Source organism: Hemitrygon akajei, chromosome 24 (assembly GCF_048418815.1).
Source record: "Hemitrygon akajei chromosome 24, sHemAka1.3, whole genome shotgun sequence".
Lineage (NCBI taxonomy): Eukaryota > Metazoa > Chordata > Chondrichthyes > Myliobatiformes > Dasyatidae > Hemitrygon > Hemitrygon akajei.
The window spans coordinates 18,207,940-18,220,621 of record NC_133147.1 but is presented as its reverse complement, the minus strand read 5'-3'; the positions used below and the strand labels follow the sequence as shown (position 1 = coordinate 18,220,621).

The following is a 12,682-nucleotide window of genomic DNA, read 5'->3' as shown; positions in this document are numbered from 1 at the left end:
AGGGAGACCTGGAGTTCCCAGTGCATGAATGGGAAAAAGCTGACGTTTAGGTTTACCAAACAATTAGGAATACTTACTTACTGTCCCTGACGCCACTGGCATTCAGGGCAACAATAAAGGTCTTTCATCTCCGCCTGTATAGAATAATTCTTCTTTGCTGTTTTCCTAACAATTGTTTTTTGACCAGTCATGCTTGCTAGCCCTGAGCTGAACTCGCAAATCTGAAAGACTCTTAGTCTGGCCTCTAACTTTTGACCTGATTGGCATGGGTGACCCTACCAAAAGCCAAAGCATGAAGCCCTGACTCCAGCCAACGTAGCTCTCTGGGTCATTGGGGCACGCAAGCCTCCAAACCCTACGGCAAGGTTGTGGTCCTCCTGGAGGAACTAGGAATACTAAGAGAATAATATTGTGAAGCCAACTGCACACACAAATTAGGATCACAATCAGGTTTAGTATCACCGACACAACTCATGAAATTTGGTGTCTTGTGGCAGCAGTGTATGATAATAAAAACTTTGAATTACAATAAGAAAAAAATATTTTTAAATACATTAAATTGGTGCAAAAAGAGAGCAAAAAAAGTTGATCCATTGTCCATTCAGAAATCTGATGGCAGAGAGGAAGAAGCTGTTCCTGAATCGTTGAGTGTTCCTGTATCTTCTTTACGGTAGCAATGAGAAGAGGACACGTCTTGGGTGATGGGGGTCCTTAATGATGGATGCCGCCTTTTAGAGGCACTGCCTTTTGAAGATGTCCTTCATAGCGCCCATGATGGAGCCGACTGTGTTTGCAATTTTCTGCAGCTTTTTCCAATCCTTGCAGTCACCCCTCCATACCAGACGGTGATGCAACCAGTTAGAATGCTCTCCGTGGTACATGCGAGTCTTTGATGTCATACCAAGTCTCCTCAAACTCCTGATGAAAAATAGCAGCTACTGTGACTTCTTCAGAGATGTTGACAGCCAGGAACTTGACAGTGCTTACCCTTTCCAATACTGATCCCTCGGTAGGGTCTAGCGTGTGTTCCCTCAACTTTTCCTTCCTGAAGTTCGCAATCGATTTCTTGGTCTTACCGATGTTAGGACACCACTCAAACAGCTGATCTTTCTTACTCCTGTACACCTCCCGCCACCATCTGAAACTATCCCAACAATAGTTGTGTCATAGGCAAGTTTATAGATGGCGTTTGAGCTGCGCCTGGCCACAGTCGTGGGTGTAGAGAGAGCAGAGCAGTGGGCTAAGCACGCATCCTCCAGGTGCGCCAGTGGTGTTTGTTAGCGAGGAGGATGTGTTATTTCCGTCCACACAAACTGTGATCTTCCAATGAGGAAGTCAAGGATCCAGTTGCAGAGGGAGGTACAGAGTCCCAGGTTTTGGAGATTGTTGATTAGTACTGAGGGTACGATAGTGCTGAATGCTGAGCTGTCAGCCTTACATCGGTATTGCTATTGTCCAGGTGATGTAAGGCCGAGTGAAGAGCCAGTGAGACTGAATCAACCTGCAAATTGTAGCAGGTCCAAGTCCTTGCTTAGGCAAGAGTTGATTCTGGCCATGGCCAACCTCTCCAAAAACACATCATCCACAGTAGATGTGAGTGCCACTGGGAGATATGTTGAGGCAGCTCACCCTGCTCTTCTTGGGCACAGGTATGACTGAGGCAGGTGGGAGTTGCTGACTGCAGCGGTGGGAAATTGAAGATGGCCTTCAACGCTCCTGCCAGTTGGTCGGCATAGGCTTTCAGTGTCCTACCAGGCGCGACATCTTGCAAGGGTTCACCCGCTCAAAGGATGTTCTGACATTGGCCTCCAAGACAGAGATCACAGAGTCACCGGTTGCTGCGAGGATTCGCACAGGGGTAGTTTTATTCTCCCTTTCAAAATGTGCGTAAAAGGTGTTGAGCTCATCTGCGAGCAAAGCATCACAGCCACTCATGATGTTAGATTTTGCCTTTTAAAAAGTAATGGCCTGCAAACCCTGCCAGAACTGACATGCACCTGATTGTGTCCCTAACCTCGGTCGGAATTGTTTTTTCACTCTTAAAAATAACCCTCCGTAGGTCCTACCTGGACTTCTTGATTAGTTCTGGGTCACCGGTCTTGAGTGCCACGGATCTAGCCCTCAGTGGATTGTGAATCTCCTGGTTCATCCACGGCTTCGGGTTTGGGTATGTCCGGTATGCTCTCGAAGGCGCACGCTCGTCCGCGCGGGTCTTGATGAAGATAATGACAACTGTAGTGTGTTCGTTCAGATTCGAAGATGAACAACCTGAATATTGTCTGGTCCATAGTAGGAAAGCTATGTCCGTTATGTAGGGAATTTGTAAATCCACATCTAGAGTATTGGGTGCAACATTAGTCACCTTATTAAAGGAAGGATTTTAAGATATTGAACGCATGCACACACACTGAGGCAGCAGGGAGGTGTAGCGGTTAGCTTAACACAATTATAGAGCCAGCGATCGCCTATTGGATTCAATTCCTGCCACTGTCATAGTCATAGAAAACTACAGCTCAGAAACAGGCCCTTTGGCCCATCTAGCCCGTGATTAACCATTTAAACTGCCTACTCCCATTGACCATATCCCTACCATCCATGTATCTATTTAAACCTCTCTTAAACATTGAAATCGAGCTCGCATGCACCACTTGTGCTGGCAGCTCATTCCACACTCTCATGACCCTCTGAGTGAAGAAGCTCCCCTCATGTTCCTCTTAAACTTTTCACCTTTCACCCTTAACCCATGACCTCTGGTTGTAGTCCCACCCAACCTCAGTGGATAAAGCCTGCTTGAATTTACCCTATCTATACCCCTCATAATGTTGTATACCTCTATCAAATCTCCCCTCAATCTTCTACGTTCCAAGGAATAAAGTCCTAACCTATTCAATCTTTCCTTGTAACTCAGGACCTCCAGATCTGGCAACACCCTTGAAAAATTTCTCTGCGCTCTTTCAACCTTATTTACATCTTTGCTGTAGGTAGATGACCACAACAGCACACAATAATCGAGATTAGGTCTCATCAACGTCTCGTACATTTTCAGCAGAACTTCTCGTCTCCCGCACTCAATACCTTGACTCATGAAGGTTGATGGGCCAGAAGTTTTCTTTACGGCCCTACGACGCTCTCTGTGAGGAGTTTGTACGTACTCCCCGTGAACACACGGTTTTCCTCCGGGTGCTCCGGTTTCCTCCCGCATTCCAAAGCTGTACGGGTTAGGGTTAGTGGGTTTTGGACTTGCTATGTTCACACCGGAAGAGTGGCAACACTTGCGGGCTGCCCAACACAAACCCCGCTGATTTGATTTGATGCACACGGCGCACTTCACTGTATTTGTTGATGCACATGTCTAGTCTTTATCTTTAGCTAGTCATAAAGCTAGTCTGTATCTTTACTAGAAGTAGAGGGTATTTAATTGAAATATACAAGTTCTTAAGGTGATTTGGCTCTTAGGATGTGGGTCAGTGTTTAAAACTACGGGGTCACTACAAGAGGAAGAGAAAAAATGCAGGGAGAACTGAATAATCTTCCCTGATAGGGTGTGAGTCAAAGTTTAGTGGAAATAGTCACTGAGTATTTTAATGCTGAGGTATATAGATTCTGAATAAACATGAGGATGGAAGTTACCACAGGAGTCAGGAATAAAGAATTTGAGGTTAAAATTAGATCCACTCTGATATTATTTGAGTAGGAAAATGGTCTATTTCTGCTCCCAGACATATGCAATGCATCTGATGATGCTGTTGCAGTTCGTGTTGATAACTCATTAGTTTAAGGCATCCAGTGGTGAGTTGGCTCTGCGTTTCTATTTTGCACGGATAGAGAGTTCCCACACTAAGCAAACGTTCCCAGCTCTGGGATATGTTGCTGCCTGGCCCGCTGAGTTCCTCCAGCACTTTGTGGGTGTTGCTTTGGATTTCCAGCATCTGCAGATCTTCTCTTGCTTGTGATATTGCAAGCCTCCGCTCGTCTCCGTAGACCAGGGATTTGCGCCTTGGAAAGTTTCCAGGGCGCGTGCCTGGGCAGGGTCTTTTTTTAATGGAAGACCGGCAGTTGCCCAAGCTGCAAGTCTCCCCTCTCCACGGCACCGCTGTTGCCCCAGGGAAGGGCATTAGGACCCATACAGCTTGGCACCGGTGATACTACAGTACCACTGGACTGCAACGTCTCTTCGAGGCATGCCTGCCCTGAAGAGGTTTACATCTTCCCCTCGATGGGGAGTTCAGCAAAACTCTCTCTCTCTCGTTGCCTCCCCCCCACCCCCGCGATCTCTCCAGCCCTCCAAAAGAGTCGGAGACCATGCATCCTTTCTGGCAACTTGTCTTCGCGGCCCACTCGTGCCACTTTGCCTCCGGATCCGTTTTCAGGTTTCTCGATTCAGAGCCTCTGAGAACCCCAGAAACTCACATGCGATGGACCACTTCTCCCTCCGCATTCTACGCGCCACCCTTTTTGCCACGAGGAGTTACCCGGTGGCCCTGTCCGCGTTGGTGCCACTGCTCCAGGGTTCTCCCTCCTCTGCATGCAGTTGACCTCTTCATAGATGCTGCCTGACCTGCTGTGTTCCTCCAGCATTTTGAGCGTGGGATATGTCAATAAGGCAAGATAGGAGGCTGGGGACTTGAACTAGGGGACATAGCCTCAAGAGTAGATTTAGGACAGAGATGAAGAGGAACTGCTTTTCCCAGAGAGTGGTGAATCTGTGGAATTCTCTGTCCAATGAAGCAGTGGAGGCTACCTCAGTAAATGTACTTAAGACAAGGTTGAATAGATTTTTGCATAGTAGGGGAATTAGGGGTTATGGGGAAAAGGCAGGTAGGTGAAGATGAGTCCATGGCCAGATCAGCCACGATCTTATTGAATGGCGGAGCAGGCTCGACGGGCCAAATGGCCGACTCCTGCTCCTGTTTCTTATGCTCTTATGTGAACCCGCTCCCCATTTTAAAATTGATGGTTACTTCAGTCTCTTCATCTCATCTACCTCAACACAGTTTTTGCAGATACCAAGTAACCCAGGTTTACGACAAGGTAGCCCCAACCTTTTTTGAGATGAAACCGTTCTACCTGATGCCTCATTGTTTTCGTTTGTGCCACAATCGGGCAGGTGTAAGGGGCCTGACTGCGAGTTTCTTGGATTTGGGTTAACTTGGTTAGAAGACAGTCGGCCTAGATTCGGTAGCCATTCCAGTGAGCCACAGGTGGGAGCTGGAACCCAAGCAGGGCCCTTCTAGATTCACTTTTCAAATAGAATCACCACAGTATTTACTCAGGCGGTCCATCTTGTCCATGAGGGTGGAGGAGTCAAGGCCAAGAGGTCATGGGTTAAGGATGAAAGGTGAAATGTTGAAGGGGAACATGAGGAGGAACTTCTTCACTCAGAAGGTCGTGCAGGTGTGGAACGAGCTGCCAGTGTTGGGTGTGAGTTTGTTTTCAACATTTAAGAGAAATTTGGATAGGTACCTTCTCCGTGGATTGTCACCTTGTCGTGGTGGAGAAGCTTGTGTGGTCCTGAGATCCCGAGAGCGATGCTGTCTGGAGCTATGCTCCTGGTAGGGTCACCCATGGCGGTAAGGTCGAGGGTGAGGTCCCTGACAAAGAACAATCCAACCAAGACCTCAACGGTGGAACAGGCGGACGAAGTTGCTTCGAACTCAACGGCTGTGAAGGCGGATGAAGGCTGCGACAAATCCATCAGCTCCCGTCGTCGTGGTTTCCATGCCATTGGAATCAGTTGGTTTGTGAAGTATCGCGTGCTTCTTGGAGTGCAACATCAAGTACACGATAACAAATACACGCACAGGCATCTTCGCTCTGTGGAAACGGAACAAAGACCATCAGCCTCGACCTCGAGGGATAGCCACGGCGGGTAGGTACATGGATTGGGAGGGGTATGGAGAGCTGTGGTCCAGGTGCAATTCGATGGGTCTAGGCAGATTATTAGTTGAGCATGGACTAGGCGGGCTGAAGGGCTTATCTCTGCGCTGTTGTGCTCTATGACTCCGTCATCAGAACCTTTCCCATCCAACACGCAGATTAGGTCACTTATCTAAGAAAGTATGTGCTGACGTTGGAGAGGGTTCGAAGGAGGTTCATGAAAATGATTCTGGGACCGAAAGGCTTGTCATATGAGGTGTGTTTGATAGCTCTGGGCCTCCACTCACTGGAATTCAGAAGAATGAAGGGAAAGCTCATTGAAACCCATCAAATGTAGAGAGGCCTTGATAGAGTGGATGTGGAGAGGATGTTTCCTATGGTGGGTGAGTCTAAGACCAGAGGACATAGCCTTAGCATGAAGATGAGGAGGCATTTCTTTAGCCAGAGAGTGGTGAAGCTGTGGAATTCATTGCCGCAGGCGCTATGGAGGCCAAGTCATTGGTTGATAGATTCTTGATTGGTCAGGGCATGAAGGGATACAGGGAGAAGGCAGGAGATTGGGGCTGAGAGGGAAATTGGATCAGCCATGATTGATAATCGGCAGAACTGGCCTGATGGGCCAAATGGCCTAATTCTGCTCCTATATCTTATTTGTGCAGAATTTCTGCCTCAAGTGTCGGTTGGGAATAAAGTGTAAGAAAAGAAACCTTACCGATGATTCTGAGGCCACTTGCCTGGAACAAGGTTTGATTTTTGAGAAAATAGATATGCTGCTGCTTTAGAAAGCTCTGGTTGGGCTGCATCGGGAGCATCGCATTAAAATTCTGGTCTCTCCATTATAGGAAGGATGTGGAGGCTTTGGAGAGGATGCAGAAGATATTTACCAGGATGCTGTCTGGATTAGAAGAGAGGATGGACAAACTTGGACTGTTATTCATATATTGCATATTATTGCACATTGGTAAATTATTATTCTGTATATTACTATTACGTACTTTATTATTAGCTAACATTATTAATTTTTATTATTATTGTTACGTGTGTTTTTAAATGTTGCTGCTGTAACAAAGTAATTTCCCACTCAGATTCAATAAAGTATTTATTATTATTATTAATGAGATACAGTGCGGAATACATCCTTCCAAGCTTTTGAGCTGTGCCAGCCAGCAATCCCCCGATTTAATGCTAGCCTAATCACGGGACAATTGACCTACCAACCGGTACGTCTTTGGACTGTGGGAGGAAACTGGAGCACCCGGAGGAAACCCACGCAGTCACAGATAAAACGTACAAACTCTTTTCAGGCAGCAGCGGGAATTGAACCCGGGTCGCCTGTCCTGTAAACCGGAGCACCCGGAGCAAACTCACAAGGTCACGGGGAGAACGTACAAACTCCTTACAGACAGCGGCGGGAATTGAACCCAGGTCGAGTGTGCTGTAAAGCGGTGTGCTAACCACTACGCTACTTGCAGCGATGAAGGCTGAGTGGGGAGACCTCAAGGTCCAAAGTAAACTGATTTCCAAAGTACGCCTATATCACGATATACTACCGTGAGATTCTCTTTCTTGTAGGCATTCACAATAGAACAAAGAAATACAATAGAATCAATGAAAAGACATGCACAATGACTGACAAACAACCACTCTGCAAAAGATCTGGTAAAACCTTATCAGATTATGGGGGATATAGGTACAGTAGACAGCGGGTACCTTTCTTTCTCCCAGGTCAATGTCTAATACTATCCGTCATGCAGTGATCTGAAGGTCGCTAGTTTGAGCCTTGGCTGAGGCAGCATGTCGTGTCCTTGGGGACTTAACAACACATTGCTCTGTGACGACACCGGTGCCAAGCTGTATGGGTCCTAATGCCCATCCCTTGGACAACATCGGTGGCGCGGAGAGGGGAAACTTGCAGCTTGGGCAACTGCCGGTCTCCCATAAAAAAAAACCCTGCCCAGGCCTGCGCCCTGGAAACTTTCCAAGGCGCAAATCCGTGGTCTCTCAAGACTAACGGAGGCCTACCTATGGCGAGGGTGGTAAATTCAAGGGCAATGTGCGAGCACATTTTTTACACAGGGTGTGGTGGAACTCGCTGCGTGCGATGACAGTAGAGCAAAATGCAAAGAAGTATTTTAAGAGTCTCTTGGAGAGGCGCGTGCATCTGCGGAGAATGGAGGGAGGTGAACCTTGTGTAGGCGGAAGGTAGGAGTCCAGTTAGGGCTTTTAATTATAGTTTGCTTCAGCACAACATCAAGGGTCAAAGGGCACGTCCCTGTGCTTCTCTGCTCTATGTGCTAAAATTAGTAGAAAAAAATGTTCAAATGGTTCAATTTTGTTTCGCCAACATCTGTGACGAGTGAGAATTTCAGGTTGTATACTGTATACATTCTCCGATATTAAATTGATCCATTTGATTTGAACGCTGTGTATTAAGAAGCCACTGATCCATCTGCGTGAGATAAATCGTTGCTCTCACTGCGGGATGTCCTGCGCCCTCTAATGGTGCTCCTTACGCCAACACATAAAAAGGAAAATATGGCCTGATTTATTTACAATGTAAAAGATAAGCTCCCACGTAAATATTATTGAGTCTCGGCAAAAAAATGCCCGACTTGTAAATATTAAGATTTCCCATGTAATGTGTATGTTACTGTGCCCAGGGAATCGTGATACGGCTTATGTTTGTTAGGAAGCAAATGCTGGCAAATATACAAAACCACAAGGCTGTGTGGAATGTTCAGAATGCAGTGAGAAAGCTGAAGCACAGTATCCCTAATGGTGTAACGTAGAGGGAAAACAAACCTGTGCAATATAGTTTCATCAGTTAGAACCTGCTAAATGCAATACAATCCCACCAAACAAGTGGTAAATTCCTTCAGAATATTCTCTATCTCCTTCTCTCTCTGGGGTCTTCCTCTCCATACATGCTGCCTGACCTGTTCAGGTCCTCCAACATTTTGTGTGTGTATTTCTCTCCCTCTCCATCTCGCTCTCTCTCTCTTTCTGTCTCTCTCTCTCCATCTCCCTCTCTCTCCCTCTCCCTCTCTCTCCCCCCCCCCCCCATATCTATCTACCTCAATCTCTCACACACTCTCATGTGCTGTTCTGCAATATGATCCCGAAACATCTGTCCTCCAAAGATTTTATTCTGGGCAACAATAAAAATGACAAACTTGAACAACAGTAACTGTTTAACTCTTCATTGTATCAGTAACTCTCTCTCTCTTCCCCCTCTCCCTTTCTCTCCATCTCTCTCTCCCTCTCTCTTTGAACCTCTTTCTCTCTCCTCTCTCTCACCCTCCCTCTCTCCCCATCCCTCTCTCCTTTCTTTCCCTCTCTCCCTCCCTCTATCTCTGTCTCTCCCCTCTCTCTGAACCTCTTTCTCTCCCCTCTCTCTCACCCTCCCTCTCTCTCCTCCTCCCTCTCTCCCCATCCCACTCTCCACCTCTCTCCTCTCTTTCACTCTCTCCCTCCCTCTATCTCTTTCTCTCCCCTCTCTCTCTCCACCTCTCTCCTCCTCCCTTTCTCTCCCCATCTATCTTCTCTCCCAATCCTTCTTTTTTCTCTTTCCCTCCATCTCTCTTTCTCTTCCCATCTCTCACCCTCTCTCTGTCTCCCTCTTCCTCCCCTCTCTCTCTGACTCACTCTCTCTCCCTCCCTCTCTCCCTCTCCCTCCCTCTCTCTCTCTCCCTCTCCCTCCCTCTCTCACCCTCTCTCTATGTCTCCCTCTTCCCCCCTCTCTCTCCCTCCCTCCCTCTCTCTCTCCCCCCTCTCTCTCTCCCTCTCTCTCTCCCTCTCTCTATCTCTCTCTCCCTCTCTCTATCTCTCTCTCCCTCTCTCTCTCCCTCTCTCTCTCTCCCTCCCTCCCTCCATCTCTTTCCCTCCCTCTCTCTATCTCTCTCTCCCCCCTCTCTCTATCCCTCTCTCTCTCTCTCTCTCTCCCCCTCTCCCTGATCCCTGCTTTCCAAAACAACAAGAGGCCTGGAAGACTTTCTGGCGCTGGTTTGGAACAGCTCCTGTGCTTTGTCAAATATTCTATTGTTTTTGAAGCCAGTGTTCTGCAGCAAAACAAATATAGTCATTTCCTTTCCTATCATTAAATCTGTCCGGCCTCTTATTTATGGTCCACCGTATATCGGTGATTGCCTGTAATTATCTTCCCTCCTGCTTTTCAGGAAGAAGAAGCTGAGAGGTAAACAAGTGTATTTAATGAGTAGTTCTGTGACAGCCAAGCTGTGAAAGTAATTAATGGGGAAGCCAGACCTGCCACCTTACCCTCGTAAAGAGTTGATGATGTGTTTCTTCCATCGCCAACTTGGGTCTCTTGTGTGCTCTCAACGCATGGTCTCAGGGTTCACAAAACAATCCTGAATGCTCCTTCACCACTTTGTAGCCTTTCCTTTCCGGCGCGTCGGGCGGCAACTTTGCCGTTTGTTTGACACTTGTGTCTGTTTCACGAGGTCGGGTTGCCAGCTCGACGCTCATCCCAGCACGAGTGGAAAGCGTGCGAGGAACCGGCCGGATTCGAACCTGGGGCAACTCGCCTGGAAATCCAGTGCAGATGCTGTAAACATATTTAAGACAAGATTGGATAGCTTTTGCATAGTAAGAGAATTAAGGGTTATGGGGAAAAGGCAGGCAAGTGGAAATGAGTCCATGGACAGATCAGCCACGATCTTATTGAATGGCGGGGCAGGCTCGACGGGCCAGATGGCCGACTCCTGCTCCAATTTCTTATGTTCTTATGCCATTACACCAACAGCTGGCTTCTTCTCCATTTCGAGTGATCATGAGCCAGGGATCCCTGGTGGGGACGTTGCATATCTCCAAGGAAGCTTTGAGCACGTCCTCGAGTCTTTTCCTCTGTCTGCCTGGTAATATTTTCCCCATTACAGATCTCAGAATAGAGCGTCTATTTCGGGAGGACTGGTGCCAATGACGTAACCTCACGAATGTAGCAACTAGATAATCAGGGCCTCTATACCAGGGGCATTGGCTTGGCTCTGTGTAGAGCACCTGTGTTGACCAACCGAGTAGACTGGGTAGTTTCCAACTTCAGTGTAAACTCAAGCAACTTAAACCACTCCCTCTGGTTCTTCCATTAGTAGCGAATTTGATTAGTCCAAGCCTCTCAACTTTTAACTTGTTCATTATTACTCCAATGTTCTCCTTGGGCCTTGGGTTATTTATTGACACCTCCCTGCAACGCTGGTTGCTTACATGATACGCTAGACTGTAAATATCTATGTATTGATACACCTGAAACTCCTTGCTCATCTGTGGAGCCCAGCTTTGGGCGAACTAACCATAAAACCATGGAAGCAATTCGACGTAGAAGCTTTAAGGAATGGGGGGGCACAGTAGCATAGTGGTTAGCACAACGCTTTACAGTACCGGGGACCGGGGTTCAATTCCCGCCGCTGCCTGTAAGAGTTTGTACGTTCTCCCTGTGACCGTGTGGAGTTTCCTCCGTACCGGCTGGTAGGTGAATTGGTCTTTGTAAATTGTTCTGTGATTGGACTGGGGTTAAATTGGGGGATTTCTGGGTGGGTGTGGCTCGAATCGCCAGAATTAATCATTCCACTCTGTATCTCGATAAATAGAGAAATACACACATAAGCAAGACCCTTCAGCCCACGATGTCTGTGCTGACCATGATGTCAATCCAAATGAATCTCATCCGCCTGCATGTGGTCTGTATCCCTCGATTACCTGCTCGTTATGCAGTCTCTCTGATAATGCCTTATCATGTCTGCTTCCACCTTCCAAAAATCTTATAGAACCATGGTCATAGAAAAGTACAGCACAGAAACAGGCCCTTCAGCCCATCTAGTAGGTGGTGAACCATTTAAACTGCCTACACCCGTTGACCTGCAGCAGGACCATAACCCTCCATACCCCGACCGTCCATGTATCTATCCAAACTTCTCTTAAACATTGAGATCGGGCTCACATGCACCACCTGTGCTGGCAGCTCGTTCCACACTCTCACAACCCTCTGAGTTAAGAAGTTTTCCCTCATGTTCCCCTTATACTTTTCAACTTTCACCCTTAACCCCTGACCTCTAGCTGTAGTGGGGGAAAAGAGCCTGCTCCCATTTACCCTTATCTATACCCTTCACAATTTTGTTTACCTCAATCAAATTTCCTCTCAGTCTTCTGTGTTCCAAGGAATAAAATCTGATCTCCTAAATCTCCTTTAAACGTTACCCGTCTCACCTTAAAGCTATACCCACTTGGGAAAAAAGTACCAGACCTCTTCTCCTGAGTTCTTCCAGCATTTGTGTGCATTGCTGAAGATTTCCAGCATCTGCAGAATCTTTTTTGTCTCCCATATCCCGGTGAGCCTCTTCTGTACACTCTCCAAATCCTCCCTGTAGCGTAGCCTCCATATCTTGATGCAAAACTCTTCATGTGCCTTACCCAAATATTTATATGACTTCAACATGATCTGCCAACTTTTATACTTAGTGCCCTGACCAATCAAGGCAAGCACGTTGTACACACTTACATCTAAATCCACGTGTGTTGTGAACCTCAGGGAGCTGTGGAATTGTGTTCCAAAATGCCACGCTCCATCAATACTCCTAAGGGTCCTACCAATTACCATATACTTTCCTCTTATCTTCCACCGCTTCCTCACCTTGTCATCGCAGCAACCACCACCTGGGATCTCCACCACCCAGGGACATGCTCTCTTCTCGCTGCTGCCGTCAGGGAAAAGGCACAGGAGCCTCAGGACTCGCACCACCAGGTTCAGGAACAGTTATTACCCCTCAACCATCAGGCTCTTGAACAGACACAC

The 12,682-nt window shown here is 47.3% G+C and overlaps 1 long non-coding RNA gene across 3 annotated transcripts in view; it reads right to left on the bottom strand.

The window, feature by feature from the left end:
- Positions 1 to 12,627, bottom strand: part of LOC140715921 (uncharacterized) — a 54,419-nt gene extending 41,792 nt beyond the window's left edge. For 2 of the 3 annotated variants that reach the window (XR_012096217.1, XR_012096218.1), the window contains exon 1: positions 2,067 to 3,963. This is a non-coding gene — a long non-coding RNA (uncharacterized lncRNA). Of the gene's footprint in view, positions 1 to 2,066; positions 3,964 to 10,152 lie in introns of those variants that run through there. The other variant, XR_012096219.1, reaches the window with a different exon arrangement.
- Between the last annotated feature and the right edge of the window lie 55 nt (positions 12,628 to 12,682).